Consider the following 16,469-nt stretch of genomic DNA (forward strand, 5'->3'; position numbering starts at 1 on the left):
AGCGCACCACATTCTTGAGATTAAGCCTGAGATTGAGCCAGAGGGCGCGAAACAGCTGATGGGTGTGGAGGGTGGGATGTTGCCACTCAATTACCCGCCAAAATGTCGACACGTCACAGACACTCCCGCCGTTTTGTACACATTAGTCTCGATATGAAACGCCCCATTGAACTAGGCTAGCGAATAAATTTTTAAACAATTATTTAAACTTTCAGATACGTCCATGAAACTTGAAACTGAGCCTAATGATTTACATTATTATTAAGATAATTTTGGGGAGGTAATATAATAAATTAAGTAAACATTTGTTCTCTTATTGGGTTTGAATACCCTTTGATGGTTCACATTATGAACAAGCTGCTTGAATACAAACAACATCAATATACTAAATACAAACATCGCAGTAGGGTGGACCTTAAAATATAGTGTTTTTCGTTATAACCAGTTACAACCACGTCTAGCGAGTAAGTTTAATAGTTTGTTTCTAAATGTATTCTTAGCCAATAATTTTAAAATGTGGAATAAGCAATTTATTATTTTTACATAGGTAAGCTGATTAATTTAAATTTGCTGTATATTTATGTCAAATGAAATGTTATTACAATTATTTAACATAACTTTTCTACATTTTCCCCCAAGTTGTTTTGCCACCAAAAACTTAAAGCTACAATTTCATGAGTTGTTAAGACAGTATACTACTAATATATACTAATTGGTCAGTTTTACTTGTATTTCAACCTACAACATTTCTCCTTTGCATGTTATCGTTTACATAGGAACCACACACACATTTTTCATATATTATTTCTTTAGTATACTTATAATTCATAAATAAATCAATTAAATAAAAATACTTTTGTTTCCGAGCGTCTCTCAGTAAATATTAAATGTTTTACACAGTAAATCAGGTTAACATAACTTAACATAATATACAAATATAATATGGTTATTGCACAAAAATATTCAAACGTTACAAATTTCTTAATAGTTCATTTATTCAAACCATTATGTTTTATTTTAATGTTGAATGATTATTTTCCGCTCAGTAATATGTAAGGCTGTAGGTATATAGTGGATTGGCTTCAGTAAAACCATATGATTTGGTTATGATACCCATATATCAATGTCGTCTCCTGGCGTATCAGCCTTGAGTAATGTTATTGCAATAAATAAAGGTTTAGCACCGAGTTTCAAAGGAAACATGTTTTATTTTAGTTTTTATAAACTATTTTATTCTAAATTTTTAGTGGCTCTTGCTTATTGTTTAACATCTATTTTGTTTAATTCTTAAACATTTGTTTGGCAAAATATAACGAAATGAAGCTTTATGTTTTCAACTAAAAATGTGACCGCTGACCTACGATTGTTCCTATCCAACAACTTCAGAGCCTACTGGAAGTAGAGCATACTCTACTTTAATATTAAGATATCCTAAGAAACACTCAGGCCTTTTTTTAAAGCTAAGGTCTGATAAAAAAACGGAACGTGTAAGTAAGGCCCGGTTTCCCCAACTCATTTAAACTTAGTTTTAAGTTAAACGGTGATTTAAACTTAGTTTAACTTTGATTTGTGTTTCTCCAAATTTAAACTAGGTATTAATCTAAGTTCAAACTAAACCACCTCTCGACTTGGTTTAACTACTGGAGATAAAATAAACTGAGTTCAAATAGTAACATAACCTCAAATAATTCCAAAACAATAGGTAGGTTAATAATTGAAGCATCAACAAATTTATTTGGACGAAAATAGGCTTGGCTTAGGGCTAGCTTATATAGTAAAGGCCTATAATTAAGTAATGTTTTATTTATATTTTAATTTATTTTGTTTATTAAGTTCTTTTTATTCGTAAATTTATTTTTTTGCAAGTTAGGCTACTATTAATTGCAGTATTTGCATTAACTCAAATGGAAGAGTTAATTGACATTTTCGAAGAAGCTGAATTATGAAGATTATAATACTTTGATACCAAGAACAAGAGGGCCTACTAAAATAAAGGACAGAATTCTTCTTGTTGTAAAAGAAAAATCATCTTTATAACATAACATAACCTTAAACAGTGATGATTCATGATTCGCACTTTGCTCGTCTGCTCTACCGAGTTGTAGCGTAGCGCAGCGAGCGTTGTAAGAAACACTAGCCCAAAGCCCACCGAAGATTCTTTACAAAACACATTCAGGACTGCCAACCGCTCGAATTGCCGTTTATCTTAAACGAAGCCAGTAAAATGTCGGAGAAACCGAACACACATTTTAAACGGAGTTTAAAAATAAACTAGTTTATTATAAACGAAGTTTACACCATTTTGGGGAAACCGGGCCTAAATCATATATTTCGTCCTAAACTTAAATTAAACCGCAATTTAATATGTTACAGATTATTGATTTTTAAATCCTTAATTTAATCTATGCCTTTTACTACTCGAGGTAAGGAATCTACACCAAGAACTCTTCTTCCTATAACCCTGGTGTGACACAAAAATCTTCTAAAACAACCTTACGTCAAATTTCTTCGAATAATTTAAGTGCAAAACACCGTCATGCCACTGAAGTGTATAGACGCGTTTAATTAGTACAGAGGTATATAAACTCTCCAAGATATACGCAGCAGCCCTCATATGTTGGGCTAAGGTTTGATATTGCCCAGGTGTAGACATTACTCTGCACCCCACAACGAACAATGCCCGCGCCCCGCTCTGCTTACTACTGTGAATTATAAATTACTCTCTCGCGCTGTGCCCTTCTTGAGAGAATTCCAGTAATAATTACTTTTGTTATGTGTGTTACTTTTCTGGAAGAAATAAAAATAGGTACTATTTGAAAGTTAGTGGAACGTTTGGGGTGCAATGACTTGAAATAAAAACACCATTTGGGGAATTAAATAAAACCCGGCCGACTACATGTTTACGGTTTGTTGGAATCTTGAGGACTGGTCAGCAAGGAAACTTTTGGAACGGCGGTTAAACGTGGAGGGAATAGTGGCGTGATGGGTTGTAGCCAATCCGGGAGCTTTATTGAAATCATACGATATGACGTCACAGTCGCCTGATCGCAGTCAGGACACAAATGCAAAACATATTGCCAACTCTTTCTAACACAAATCTAAATATCGTAAAAATGGCAACATTATGGTACATTATTATTGTATACACTACATTTCCTCCCCTTTAAGTTTAAAATATTTTTTTCTTAAAATACGCAATTTTATCAACACATCAAACCAATTAAATAATCATTAAGTAGCCTAAAACAAAAACACTTTTATAAAACAATATTGTATGACTCAATCAAATAATACAAAACAATAAACATTAAAACAAAACAACCTTGATAAAATTGGAAACAAAACACAGAAATAAATATTTACAAATTCAAACTTTCAGGAGGTTTTATTTCTCTGGCAGATCGCCTCAATGGCGATGCTTGTTTGGGTCGATCAGCTGATCGTACAGGTGATGTAAAGGTCACGTCCGGTGGAGTAAGCGATGAGCGCGTACTACTACGTTTACTACGTCCTGGAGTACGAGGTGTACTCGGCATTTCCGGTCTCATGGGTGAAGCCCGACCAGCTGACTGAGCATTGTTACCAACATCCTGGTCAAACATATGTTCAGCTGGAGGCAACACTACCTCTCTAGTAATATCATTCTGTTGATCATTCAAATTTACCTTAGTGTTTAACCTGACCAGCTGGTCAATATGGCGTTTCCATACAATACCTGAGTCTAATTTTACTAAATAAGATACAGGACTTAACACTTTAATCACTACACCTTGTGTCCATTTATTTCTTCCCCTGTAATCACGAACTAAAACAGGCTGTCCTATTGACAGTTCTCTAGTTTGACTTCCCCCTTTGTTTACAATTTGTTTGTTTTGGTTTGACAAAACCGTTTTACTAACAGAAGGACGTATAAAATCTAATGTAGTTCGCAATACTCTACCGAACATTAGTTTGGCTGGAGTTTCATTGGTTGTATTATGTACTGCATTTCGATATGCCAACAAAAATCTACTTAAAGCTAAGTCTGGATTTTGATTTGAAAACAAAGCCCCTCTTATTCTTTTCTTTACTGTTTTTACAGCATTTTCCGCCTGGCCATTACTAGCGGGAAAGTAAGGTGGTGTCAGCGTGTGCCTAACCCCATTAGCTTTAAGAAACTTGCTAAATTCACAGGATGTAAAAGGAGGGCCATTGTCTGTGACACACTGTTCCGGAATTCCAAACCTTGCAAACATAGGTCTCAATTTATTTATGACTACTTTGGCAGATGTGGAACTGACCTCCTCTACTTCTATCCATTTACTATAAGTATCAACTACAACCATATACAACTTTGAATTAATAGGGCCTAAAAAATCCATGTGTAATCGTTGCCACGCTGACTTTGGGTATTCCCATACATGTAAATATGACCTTGACGGGCTTTGACGTTCCATGAGACATTGCGAGCAACTATTGGCAAGTTCTTCTATGTCTTTATCTATTGAAGGCCACCATAGATAAGAACGGGCTAGAGCCTTCATTTTGACTATCCCTAAATGTCCCCAATGTAATTCTTGTAACAGTCCCCTTTTATACATTTTTGGAATGACAACCCGATAACCCCACATTAATATGCCATGCTCAATAGTTAGTTCGCTCCGCCTCATGAAATAAGGTCGTAATTCCTCGTTTACCTCATTAGGCCAGCCATACAAGACATAGCCAAATACCTTACTTAACTCGTGGTCTTTTTGTGTTTCCCGCTTAATATCAACAAAACTAATTGGAATATCTCCCTCCGCTAAAAATTGCAAATAGGTTCCTACATAAGGATTTTCCTCATACTGATTGTTAACATGTTTGGCTTGCAAAGGTAAGCGAGAGAAACAATCTGCAGAAGCATTTCCCTGAGAGGAAACATATTGTATGTCAAAATCATAGCTGGCTAAAAATAAAGCATACCTCTGTAATCTGCTAGCGGCAAAAGCCGGAAGTCCCTTTTTAGGGCCAAAAATTGACAACAATGGTTTGTGGTCTGTTACTAGTGTGAATTGTCTACCAAACAAATACTGATTAAATCTTTTAACAGCAAACACAATAGCTAAAGCTTCTTTGTCTATTACAGAGTAGTTTGATTCGGCTTTAGACAATGTCCTTGACGCAAAACAAATAGGTTTTTCAGATCCATCTGATTGCATTTGACTTAACACACTTCCGACCCCGTAGGCAGAACTATCAGTAGCTAACCTCAAGGGTAAATTTGGGTCATAATGCGCCAAAATAGGAGCTGAAACTAATTTGCTCTTAATTAATTGAAACGCTTTGTCACATGATAAATTCCATTCAAATGGAGTGTCCTTTCTGAGTAAATGATACAGTGGGGATACAATGGTAGACATACTTGGCACAAATTTAGAATAATAATTGACTAAACCTAGAAAAGCTTTTAACTGAGTTACATTGGTCGGCACTGGGGCGTTTACAATAGCTTCAATTTTACTAGGAGATGTGCCTAGTCCTTGTTTACTTAATATGTACCCTAAATACTCAACAGATTTACAGAAAAACTGACATTTATTTTGACTTACTGTTAAACCATGATTCTTTAAAGTTTCACACACTTGAATCAACCTCTCTAAATGCTGTTTGTCATCAGTTCCTGTTACCAAAATATCGTCTAGGAAGCAAACAACGCCGGGAATGTGAGCTAAAATGCGTTCCATTATACTCTGAAATATTCCCGGGGCGGATGCTACACCATATGGAACTCGGTTGTAAATATACAATCCTTTCGATGTACTTATTGTACAATACTTCTTTGATTCCTCGTCTAACTTTACCTGAGTGTAAGCCTGAGAAAGATCGATTTTTGAAAATGTCTCCCCTTTTTGTAAATTATTAAAAATGTCCTCAATCCTTGGAATTGGGTGGCGATTGACTACTAAATAGGGGTTGAGCGTTACTTTAAAATCGCCACATATTCTTATACTTCCGTCCTTTTTCAAAATAGGCACAATTGGAGTTCCCCATTCACTATTGCTAACTTGAGTTAAAATCCCATTATTTACTAATCGATCAATCTCAGACTCCACTTTACTTTTGATCGAAAATGGTATAGGTCTGGGTTTGAAAAACTTAGGAATTACATTTTCCTTCAACTCTAATCTAGCTGCATCTCCCTTGTAACAACCTAATGCATCAGTAAATACCTCAGGAAATTTACTGTACAGTTTACTGACAATTACTGGTTTTTGATCTAGCTTTTCAACCGTGTTCAAACTATTTTCTTTAGGGATTCGGATCGATATTTCTAGTTCCCTAATCCAGTCTCTTCCCATTAGAGGATTAGCCCCTTTAGACACAACATACAATGTTAACTTTTTATGCTCAGATTCATGCTGTACATTTACGTTAAGTTTTCCTACAGGTTTTATTGGCTGGTTTGTATAGGAGCTCAAAACTAAATTAGTGGGCATTAATTCGAGATCAGAGAAATTATCGTTATAACACTTTTCAGAAATTACTGACACGCATGCTCCACTGTCAACCTCAAATGGCAATACAGTATGTTCTACTTTAAGATTAACCGTGATAGGTTTTATTCTATCCCTCTGTTTACTTTCCTCATCATTTATGGAAAATAAATTAGCTAAATCACTATAATCATCGTCATTGTCATTGACACCTGTGTTCTCTACATAGTTTTGCTTATACTTATGAGACTTGTTACCAGAGGTAAACTTAGGTGTACAGTTCTTTTGTCCATCTTTACGCTTATCATTAAATGCAAATTTAGATTGTGACTCACCATTGTTTTTCTTCATCAGACACGCACTTTCTAAATGGCCTTTCCTCTTACAAAAATTGCAAGATAAACTTTTAAAACGGCACTCACTTTTTAAATGACCAGATTTACCACAACAATAGCACTTTACTTCACTTTTTGAGCGCTGCCACGGCTTCCGCTGCTGCTGCTGCTGCTTCGAAGCGACGTTGTGGAGACGACTTCCTCCCCCCGTGTTGTGGTAGGTCAGGGCCGCGGTGTCTCTAGCTGCCAACTCCATCGATGTGGCTATTTGGACCGTCTTCTCGAAGGTGAGATCTTCGCCCAGCAACCTCTTCTTGGTGGCGTCGTCCCTCAACCCACTTACGATCCTGTCCCGAAGATGATCCGGTAGTTTGTCCTTAAACTCGCAGTTGACAGATAGTTTCTTCAGGTTGACGATGTAATCAGCGACTGATTCATGCTCCAATTGTGTTCGTAGACTAAACTTGTACCTTTCGGCAATAAAAGATGGTTTTGGATGAAGATGTCCCTTAATGATCCGTACAATATCCTCGTAGCTCTTAGTAGCAGGTTTGTCTGGTGTACATAGATCTTTAAGCAGGTTATAAGTCTTCACTCCGACAACCGTCAAAAGCGTACTAACCTTTTTAGCGTTGGTAATATCGTTACATGTAACAAACAATTCAAAACGCTCGATATATGAGTCCCACGTTTCTTCTGAATTATCAAAAGGACCGATCGCACCGATGAACGACATCTTGAAATTTAATAAAGTTCCAAAGTTATCAATAAGGTTCTCATCAAGCGGCATTAATGTTTACACTCACACGCACTGTTCGAAGTTAACTTGACCGAATTCTTCTGTAAACACACGTACCTTCCTACGGTGCACTAGAAGTTCAATTGTCACTTTTAAAAACACACGTACCTTGCTACGGTGCACTTCGATTGTCACTTAAATCACTTAACAACTTTTTACGCGTTGAGTCATTTTCGTACCTCGTCGCCACTGGAACGTTTGGGGTGCAATGACTTGAAATAAAAACACCATTTGGGGAATTAAATAAAACCCGGCCGACTACATGTTTACGGTTTGTTGGAATCTTGAGGACTGGTCAGCAAGGAAACTTTTGGAACGGCGGTTAAACGTGGAGGGAAAAGTGGCGTGATGGGTTGTAGCCAATCCGGGAGCTTTATTGAAATCATACGATATGACGTCACAGTCGCCTGATCGCAGTCAGGACACAAATGCAAAACATATTGCCAACTCTTTCTAACACAAATATAAATATCGTAAAAATGGCAACATTATGGTACATTATTATTGTATACACTACAGTTAGTAAGAATGTTAGTAGTTATGTTTGGATGCACATAGTCAAAATCGCAAACCAAAGAGAATACATCTTGGAATTCTCAATTTTTAAAATTTATTTATTTATTTCAATATTAAACTTTGTAATATTATTTAGGTAAAACTCATTCATAAACCTCTGAAAACTGAAAGTTGTCCTCTAAATTTCTAACAAACAAAAACAAAAACTAAAACAGTCACTATAGCAAAAGGCCATACTTACACAGAACTATTACCGTCCTTATTACCTTCATATTCCTGCCTTGACTAAATATCTGGCACTGTTCTGTATCATAGATCGCGTAAATTATAATGTACATACAAATTTTAAAACAATTTAATCAAAAACATGTATTAATTGAATAAATTATTTTTCATGATTCGTTCTTTCCAATACTTGACAACAGAAACCCATAGCAAAGTGTACGTCTACTCATCAAATAGAGTTTTCCACGTAAGTAGAAAAAGGAACATCAGGAAACTGCAATAAATGTGTTGTTTAATTACAATATACGTTTCCATTAGTGACAATATATTGGTTTGTCAGTTAAGTTAAAAGTGATGGAGCCAATAGCGGCAGGCCAAGTGATGCACGGCCTCAATATCACAACATTGAGCCGAACATGTGACATGTGATGGCTGTATATGGGAACTGATTTATGGTTGGCCTACGCATGTACGTTGATGGATTTAAATTATAAGTTTATTATTATAATTTTTGAACAATTCGTTTTAACAGGTTCTCTGGCACCTGTCATCTTCCTTTGTGTAGACTAAGTGACACTTGGGAGTGACTAAGTTAAATCATATTTTAATGAGCTCAATACACGTGTTTAATGTACATTCAGTTCACATTAATTATAACGTATTCGACATATTCTGGTTCGAATACAAAAAAAACTTGAACTTTCATCATGCAATTCAATCACTTTCAATTCCGAAATTTCGAATTTGTTCTAAGTATCTGTTTGGCAATTAGCTACCTCAACCTAATCATTACTTTTAAACGTATAAAATTTGTTGTGAATCTGAAAGTTAAGTTTTATGCTTAGTTCGGTTCTATATGTATTTAGGGTTTTTGTAATTTTAATGTTCAGCTTAAAATCTTTGTGTGAGTTGTGTTTGTCATGACTTTCTTTATTTTTAGAAGTATTACGGACCTGGTTTGAAAAAAATAATTGAAAGTGCTCATTGTATCCGCGAAAGTTCCTGAAACGTGTATTAATCACAACAGCATTAGATGTCTAGTTAATTTAACGAATAAAACTTTTTCAACTTATAATATCTGACTTATAAAATGAATCAACAACAATGACGAAACTCGACACAAAACTCTCTCTCTCTCTCTCTCTCTCTCTCTCTCTCTATGTATTTTAATGTTGTACGCTGAATGTTAGCTGTAGGATGTTGCCCAGCAATTAATTTGCCAAAAGGTTAGAGCAAGTAAGCGAACAATAGATTCCGGATGGAAACAGATATATTAAGAGTATAAGATACAACTCAATAATGACAACTACGAAACAATCACACACAAATTATAATGACGCTATACTTAATCAACTAAAGAACTAAATTATTACGTCTTCTACATTGAAATATATTCCTAAGAAATTAATTTGACAAATGAACATTATTTCTGTACAGTAACAGTAACGCGAGCCCAGGTGCGGTGAAGAGTTAGGCGACCACAATGTGTAATAAGCCGACCCTACACTTGGCCCTCATCATGAATTATAAACATTCATTCCACCCTGGCGCTGCTAACTGTATTTGTACTGTTACCTGGGGATGGGGGCGTGTACAACACAATTCATTATGTATTCGTATAGCCCAGGAATGTTATATCAAAGTCTTCCAAAATTATATTTTAAAAAATATATACAAAGATATCTCAAATAAAATTTAAAGTCGAAAGTTAACCTTGAAAATGCCCTAATCTATATCTGAATTCCCTACTTGTAAAAGACTTAAGCTCTCAATAAAATAATACATTACTTTACTTGACACAAGTACAAGGGATTTCCTCCCTTCATAATACCATCACTAAAGTGAAATATTTAAGACTTAGAATGGATTAACTTTTAGAATGGAAAAATTAGGAGTGTTGGTTTTAAGTGGATGTACATTTTTTACTTTCTTAATAAGTGTTGAACAATTTGAACTAAAATTGAATAAGCTTCAATGAAACAAGCTCAACGGTTTTGGTTCATGAAGGTGGTATAATCTTTCAGGAAATGGCATTGAAAAACGGCAGCCATGAAGTAAATTACCCACTTTATCGAAGGAACCATTTACCTTCTGCAGTATGGATGAGGATTTTATTGGGCTGAAAATTAAATCGGAGGGAGAACCGATAAAACAAAGCCAATACCGATATAAGAGTGAGTGGCTACAACTGTTACAGACAGGTTTCGCAGACTTCTTGCTAAGTAAAGTTACCTTGTTAAAAAAAAAAAAAAATATTATTATTACATCACTTTATGCAGTTTGTTATATGTTTGCAAATAGAAGTCAACTTAAGGGTGTTAGTAACACTACAGATTGGAAAGATGCAAATAATACACTACGCCTTTGACAATATAAAAGAAATACTAGGTAAATATTAAAACTTATTTCAGAAATTTTTATCTCCGATATTTTGTAGTATTTAAAATGATAATCGTAAAACTACCATATAGCTGTATAGCTTTCTTAGGCAGTTGAATACATGGCAAGTGTGGAAACACATTTTCTTTAAACGTTGCAAGCCTACCAGTAATTAATACGTATAATATAAAATAAGTAACAAAGAATATGTGGTTCAGAAGTTAAACAAAAGATTTTCTATTTGTGTTGGTAATTTTGTTGTTAAAATTTAAAAAAAGTACGGTATAAACATTTTTTTACTGTACTTACGTTTTACAACCATTTTCCCCTTTCGAGCTATTGATTCGTCCCGAAAACAGCTGTTTGATCCAGCCGCCCCAAAGTCTATCTGGGCGGACATCACACTGAATGTTGGCTTCTGTGACTATAATTACAGAACAACAATAGAGGTTGAGTACAAAGACTGACTAGATATTCTGTTTTAAGGGTGATATTGTATAAAGTCACTTCATATATTTTTATGTTTTACTCGTATAATTTTAAATAATGAAAAATGAACATTCATATTAAATTTACATTTAAAAAACATAGTTTTTTTTAGGTTTTTATAATGCCGTTATAGTCATGTAGGGTATAATCAACATTTTATTATTATAGGTCGTATGAAATATTATCAATCGGAATGAAGTTAAAGTACATAATACAGGGTATTTTTAAACACAATACAAATATTTACAACTACAGTACTTATAAGTCACTGTGAATAAACAACAAAAAACTACCTCTGTTTTCGTTATTTTATTTTCGATCAGCTAATATGCATTGTTTAAGTTTGATAGGTGGTTGTAAATACTGTAAAACGTAATATGGTGTTTCCGTACGCTCAAACAGAGCTTACGGAAGCGCCGAATTGAGCAACAATGCATATGAGCTGATTGGCAAAAGTAAAAAATACGGGGATACTAAATTTGAGCTTGTTTTGTCGTTCAAGAGTTTGTTTATAGTAATTGTAATTTGGCGTTCGTTAATAAACACCCTGTATTTTATTAACACATCTTATAAACTATTCTAAGAATTGTTAAAAGGATTATTTTCAAACACGGTTTCTTAGTGAATAATGAGTATTTATTACGTATTCACTGCATTCAAAAGAAAACTAGAAAACTTCACACCTTGTAATTTGCTTCGAGAATTAAGATGTGACCCAACATACCTTAATTTTTATGTAATGTCTCTCAAAAATTAAAAACTAAAGAAAAAACTGAAAATTAATTACATAAATTTGCAAAATATTTCTTACTATACATGTACTTCATATGGTATTTTCGTAGTATAAAAAAGGACCTCTCAAGTTAAGTTCACACCAATTGTTTTACGGTTCCTAATCCCTTGGCTTTATAAACACCGAGGTTAGGATTAATTAACAGACGCGACTCCTGCACTACGGTCTGGAAATCATTGCTTTATCCACATCAGCCCGGGCTACAAACACCCTGACTGTAGTGTTGCTACTTGAAAGCTCACAAAGTAATAGCTTTATGTGTAAATTATTAATTAGAATCACTAACAGCACGAGAAAAGATTGTTTTTTAATTCCTTTGTTAAAAATTATTAATCATTTGTGCTTTTACAGTAATATTTTTAAATATATTTCATAACAAGTCTATATTATGAAAAAAATAAAATTAGACTTAAACTTAGATATGTTACATTAACACCTGGTTTATCATCTTACAAAGACAACAATCGATTTTAAATATCCATTGTTAACAACAAAACAATTGAATTTTCCTTGGTAGTAAAATATTGTTGTGTTGTCTCAACAAACACGCATACTTAGACTTAGCTGGTTCAAGACAAAGTAAAGCTTATAATCTTATCACCCCAGTCCACCAAGCATTGACCCAAGTTTACTACTAGATGTTCTGTACATGTTAATGTCTTTAGTGTACATGAACTACCAATAGGTCCAAAACCACTGGCTGTTAAGTTTTTTAAATAACAAAAAAACATGAGATGAAAAGAAAACATAGCACGATTGAAACGACAAAGTACAATGGAACAAAAAGGAGGAGGTCGCTGATGACGACGATTGCTGTAGACAAAGAGAACCTCAGACAAAGACAAAGGCTGACAGTGTCATTCCCAATGCTTCAGATGTTGATATTGTCAATATACATATAATAGTAACAGTTGATCAAATGGAAAAATATTGGTTGTACAAGCTTTGACTTTTAACAGTCAAAGGTACAATTCAGTCGTTATAATTGATCTTTGCTCTTAAATGAATTCACAAGCAATAACAAGACAAACACATCTAACGAGCTATCCTTAACTGTAAAAAAAGTTATCACAGTAACTGGTGTAATGTGGAGAGATTCCGCTAGATGTCAGCTAGTTTATGATAATTGACGGCTTGTTCATATTAAAAACTCTGTAAGTCACTGCTTCCTGTTTACCCAACTGCCTGCCCCGAGGTTTATGATGGTTATTTCTAGAGTAGTGGTTTTATATCAAGAAGTCTGGACGTGGTCACTCTGCGTAAGTCAACTAAAATGACTTGCGTTCTTGGGTTTTTATAGTTTGGGTTAAATGTTGACTATGACATGAACCACTCAGTTCATTGTAGAAACATCAATGATTATAATTTTACGAAAAAGCTCAACAACTTGTCTTTTCTTGTTTTTGCTAACTAATTACTGTAAAATCCATTGGGAGTTTTAAAAATAATTTTAAAATCAAGACTATAAGTAGTCTCAGCTTAATTGCGTCGTATACATCTAGTGTATTTAGATAATTTATTTCTATGCTCGTAGTTGCATATTTACTCACTTAGTTGAATTAGCTTAAACACGGTCTATAGCCATACTTAATTCAAATTATTGATAACTAATCATTGAGTTTGCATAATATATTATTGAATGCATATATTATTGATATTAAAAATATCACAGTCGTGCAAGGAATAGTTATTTATTTAACAGGTAAATTGGTCAGTTGGTTGTAATATGGTTATTATGAGAAATTACATTGTTATGTAAAAATGGTACAGTTAAAAATACAGCGCAGAGAATTATAAAAAACATCAATTATTTGTTGTAGGACGGTGTATTTATAACTTTAGTTGTTTATCAAATATTACACGCTAAGGTAAATGTACAATCTAAGTTTAACGTGTTCGATTTAACATTCAAAATGTGCAAGATATTTCCATCTACTCTATTATCGCTTGCGTCTCAAACTCAAGGCAAGAATGAGGCTTATTCAAACAATTAGCCAGGCTAACTTAGATACATTCACCTGCGGGATTAACCGCGAAGCTACGTCGTTGTGAAATTGTTTACAACCGTTAACCTTTATTACACTAACACATTATGTACGGAAATATTAGTGGACAGTCAGAGTAATAATCAAATAATATCACTCGAAATATGTTTGTATGATGTATTGAATTGCTTCTGTTATTGCAGAATTTTTTGTTTACATTCAGGTAGAATATCTAGCTTAAAATTCAAAAGAGGAGCCATTGAGTGTAATATTTTGTATTTATTACTGTATAGAAAACTATATACTAGCTGTTTTATTTCAATTAGTGTTAAAACTGATTCTCTTATGACATTTTGAGATTATCTGTGACCTGTATAAATATAGAGTGAGTGATTAAATCACTTCACCAACCGAAAGTTGTATGAATTACGTAGAATGTTTAATAGGAGCTTCAATGTAAATTACCTCCTTTCATCCATTAATATAAACAATTAGGGTATTGTACCACACTAAATACCTTGTGTAGTGTAACACACAGCATTGCTGACTAGAGTCAATCTGTAGTATCTCTTCTAGCTGACATCTCATTTCAGCTAATCTCTGTAAACTGGGTCCGTTTTTTGCTTCTTTGGTCATTCTTTCTTAGAACACACACTTAAAACGTTATGTAGTTATAGGTGTTGTTTTTATCTTCTGGCAATGGGTTAATAGATTTGAAAATGTATGTTAGTTAATTAATCCTAGGCACAATTTATTTTGGTTTGGTGTACAATAATAAATACTAATTTGAATTTAAAACATATTTAATTTCTAAATTTACTCAGAGTATGTATTTCTGTGCTTTCAACATCAATTTTTTTTATTATGAAGTTGTAATAATTATACTTATTGTAAATTGATTTGAAATTCATTTATGATAATGAATGACGTTTAATGTTATTGCTGTTACAAGAAAATGATCTTTTTGTCTGAATTATCAGCATATACAGTATATTGACAATATCAACATCTGATGCAGTGGGAATGACACTGTCAGCCTTTGTCTTTGTCTGAGGTTCTCTTTGTCTACCACAATCGTCATCATCAGCGACCTCCTTTGTTCCATTGTACTTTGTAGTTTAAACCTTGATAAGTTTTCATCTTATTCCGTTGTTTATTGAAAACCTTTAACCCTTATACCTATTGGTATTTCCATCACAGTAAATACTCTGATGAATGGTAAAGTATTTTAGTTGTCAAGTAAATGGCCTATGGTGTTAAGAAATAGCGTTCGTTTTGAACCAGCATTGATTGTTTATACAGTATAGTTTTCGTGGTAATGTAATATAAGTGTTAATACATTTTAACTTAATTTACTTATTCATATGTGATTTAAGTCAAATTGTTATTTTGTTCCTGCTTATAAGTCAAAAATTGAATATTAAGCTAAAAGAATGTGATAATTCGTTCATTTGTTATCCGGGTACATTAAATGGTACCCCGTTGATCTTTGCATACGATACCATGCTTTTCAGGTTTAATATTTGACTAGGATAATTCATGTAAGTAGAACCAATTTTCATTAATTTTGGGATAACATTCATACATTTTTTGCCATATATTATTGCTATCCACCTTTTTACCCTAACAAACACATTACAACATTGACCTTAAACTTATAAAACACCGCAGTTTATTTAGATTAATACCCTACATGTTGGTAAGTTTTCTAACTTATGACATAAACAAATGAAAATTCAACAATTTGAGGTTATACAAAGAAACTATTGTGTTTATTGTAAAATAACTACATAAACTACAATAAACTACATTTTTCATAAGGTTTTATGAAAATTGTCAACGTTTATTCCAAAGCTGAGTTTCACCCGGGGTTCCTGTTATGGGTCAGAAGCCGGAATTAATTATTAGTCCCTTAGTTATTAAACCCTATGTAAAGAGGCAACGTCCCATGTTTGACAATATCCTTGTCTTTTATTTTATTTATTAATGAGTTGGGATTAAAATAAGTTTACGTATAACGAAATTATTAGGCATGCCTATTGAGTAGGACTTGAAGGACTAGAACTGTTTGAGTATCAATTAAATTTCAACTTAAATCTGTTCTACCGTTACATCACAAACGATTTAACTGTTTAAACTGTTTAAATTGAATAAAATAATAAGCTGGAAATCGTTTAGGCACAAGTCATCGTTGGAATCACAAATTTAACTATTTATAAACTGTTTAATCCATTATAATCCCATTTCTATCACAAACTATAAGTGTTATATCTAATCTACATGTATAAAGCCTAAAGATCAACTAAAGTTGTTATAGACCTACATACCATACAGGTAGGTATGGTATGTAGGTATATATACTAAAAAAAACTATATACTACTAACTATAATACTAACTATATACTAATTAAAACCCATGTGTATAAATAGTGAATACCTCAAATTAATCAATCTTAATCGGAGACATTTTTTTTCATTTTACCAATGAAACTA

General features: G+C 33.6%; 1 protein-coding gene across 3 annotated transcripts in view; it reads left to right on the forward strand.

The window, feature by feature from the left end:
* Window positions 1-16,469, forward strand: part of LOC129004899 (RNA-binding protein Raly-like) — a 275,020-nt gene that overhangs the window by 201,449 nt on the left and 57,102 nt on the right. The window lies entirely within an intron of this gene.

The sequence above is a fragment of the Macrosteles quadrilineatus genome, unplaced genomic scaffold, assembly GCF_028750875.1.
Source record: "Macrosteles quadrilineatus isolate MER2022 unplaced genomic scaffold, UCM_ALF_1.0 Scaffold_12__1_contigs__length_5162894, whole genome shotgun sequence".
In the NCBI taxonomy this organism is placed as follows: Eukaryota; Metazoa; Arthropoda; class Insecta; order Hemiptera; family Cicadellidae; genus Macrosteles; species Macrosteles quadrilineatus.